Source organism: Pteropus vampyrus, unplaced genomic scaffold (assembly GCF_000151845.1).
Source record: "Pteropus vampyrus isolate Shadow unplaced genomic scaffold, Pvam_2.0 Scaffold8, whole genome shotgun sequence".
In the NCBI taxonomy this organism is placed as follows: Eukaryota; Metazoa; Chordata; class Mammalia; order Chiroptera; family Pteropodidae; genus Pteropus; species Pteropus vampyrus.
In genome coordinates, this window is record NW_011888789.1 from 5,587,758 (window position 1) to 5,590,624 (window position 2,867).

The window sequence follows — 2,867 nt, forward strand, 5'->3', positions numbered from 1 at the left end:
TCATCCCCAGTAATACCACAGTCCGCCACTTTTGGTAATCAACATTCATACACATTTTCCCTTCACTGAGATTTTCAGACAACAACAGCAGCAACAGATTGAATCTAATGAAATGGTTGATTTTTTACTTTTTGATCTAAAAATGGCAAATTTGTATGGTTTAATAATAACTGGCTCATGTAAGGTCAAACACATATACGTATCTATCCTCTCCTCAGAAATTTAATTGATCACAACATCTATCTCTGAGTAATGGTTATTCCTCCTCTAGTTCATTTAGTGTTATTATCCTCTCACCTATGGAATAAATTAGAAAAACCATCAGAACCATAATAGTAGAAGAGAGAGAGATAAAAGAAATGAGAGACAGACAGAGAGAGAAAAAGAGAATGGAAGAAAATTTGGGTAGCTATTACAGTTCTCATATCTCTAAATGGTCAGGCAAGATTATAGTTGGTATTTACAATTTTTTCCCTCTACTACCAATTTCTTTACTCTCAGCCAATACTTCAGATGATAAGGGCTCTTTATTTAGTGGGGTGCCCCAAACAGTTATTCTTGAGAGTCTAGCCTGTGATGGTCTTGTCTATACAGGCTTGCTACAGACTTTACTAATTGATATGATCATTTTAAGAGGGGCCCCAGAGGATCTCTTGCATTCCAGATACATTTCTCCCTGCTCCTATTATGTAAAAACATGCTTTTTTTTTTTTCACCTTGATCACCAAGACCAATCACCTGGCTACAAAATAACTCTTTTTTTTCCCCTCTTGTTTTGCTGGCACAAACGGTTCAAAGTAGCTAGATGGCAGTCTCAACTTCTAGCTCAATGGGACAATTATTGTGTCTTCTGGTGAATGATGAGTTCTAAAGCTGCAGAGTTCGAAGTCTCAGCATCAGGAAGCAGGTATTTTGCAAATGGGTCATCAGCTGTAGGACTAAGAGATATTTTGCTGCTTACTTCTTATGGCCAAAATATTTTGGCTATGGAAGAAACATCACCATTTCTTCGTTGCTAACTTGGAGAATATTGTACATCCTACAACCTGCTGGTCGTTGTTCTCAGTCTGCACTGTACCTGGACTTTATAGGCCATTCCCCCATCTATGAGGCCATCAGTTTCTGGATGAAGGGCATATGGTAATACCAGTGAATCCTGTGAGCATGAGCACATGGCCTTATTTCTTTGAGAGAAGCAATACCGTGTGGGAGGCAATGATGATGAAGAAGGCAATGAGTAAGTCCATGAAAGATATCAAGTAAGGCCATAGATGGCAGAAGCATGCTCCCACGGCAAAGAAGACAGATCCATGTCTATAACAAGAATATATTACAGTGAGCACAAATTCTCTTCAACAACCCAACAAGCAAACCTTCCAAACTATTTCTCTGCTCTTAAATATGAAGTGTAGACATTGTTGAGAATAGCTACAGAAACCCAAGACAGACATGTATGTAGGTGCATGACTGAGAGTCATACTGTCTCAGCTGTGCCTTGAATAGTGGACTGAAAATTCTGTTCTTGTCCTCAGCCAACCCTTCTCCTATTCGTTTACGCTTTTTCAAATGTTTTCCAAACTCATGACTCAGCCCTTTCTCCTTTATTCTCAGAAGATGAACTTTCCTCCCCTTTCAGGAAGGATGCTGCAGCTCTTAAGCCAGAACTCCCACATATCAAACTGCCCTGGGCTGGGGTTTTTTTTTTTTTTTTCCTAGATTCAGAGAAATAAGTTCACCTAAGTTCTTAATTCTCAACTCTTCTAGATTCTTGCTCTGTCAACAGTCTCTGTTGTAATTCTCAACCTTACAATGTCTATTGGCTTCTGGCTCCTAATTATTAATAATCTCAGATTTAAAGCATCTTAAAGCAACAGTCACAATAAGGATTGTAAAAACCTTAGGGAAGACACTCTTTTAACCCTGCACTGTCTTTTACCTACCACCTGATTCTTTTAATCTAGTTAAGACTTTTCAAAAGAAGAGTCTGCACCAATGTTTGCCTTCTCACTTTTCTTTCACTCCTCAGCCTATATAATTAGGTTTTTATTTCATCTCTTTTCTGAAACTGCTTAGGTCACACATTTCAGACCCATGGTGTAGCAACCAAACTCAATGGCCACTCTTGTCCTTATCTCATTTGCTATATCTGCGGTGGCCACAGCAGCATAAGACTCTTCCCTTCTCTCTTTTCCCATCACTTCCATGACTCCACAGCCATCAGGTTTCCTTTTCTTTCTCATGATTCAACCAGCTTCTCTTCTGCCTACCTACTTCTTAAATGTATTCTTCAAAGATTGTAACTCCCCAGCCCTTTCTCTTCTTCCTTGTATAGTCCCTGAGCAATCTCTATCCACTCTAGAGTTGTTGAGTTTTTATTTAACTGTCACTACATGTTAATGATTCTCAATTCTATGCTTTCAGCACTGACTTTATTTATAAATCTCAGATCCACATATCCAATTGCCTACGAATCACCCCCAGATTAATACCTCAGAGTACCCCAAACTTAGCAAGGCTCAAAATGAAATCATCTCCCTTAAATCTTCCTACCCTACTAATGACCAATGATGTTGTCAAGAAAAGCAACATTGCAGCTTATAATAAGATGGTAGAAAGTGTGTTGGGGGAAAGACAAGATGAAGAAAGTTTGGTTTGAAGAGAAACAATAGTCTAGAGGCTCTAGACTCAAGGTAGCCTGTAGACTCAAGGACACAGGCTCAAGTGTACATTCTAGAGGACATTGGTTCAAGCACACAGACTGGAGGACACATGCTAGAGGTCACTAGCTAGAGGACACTGGCTCAAGGATACATTATAGAGGACACAATCTAACTTAGATGGTCTAGAAGACACAGGCTCAAGGAGCA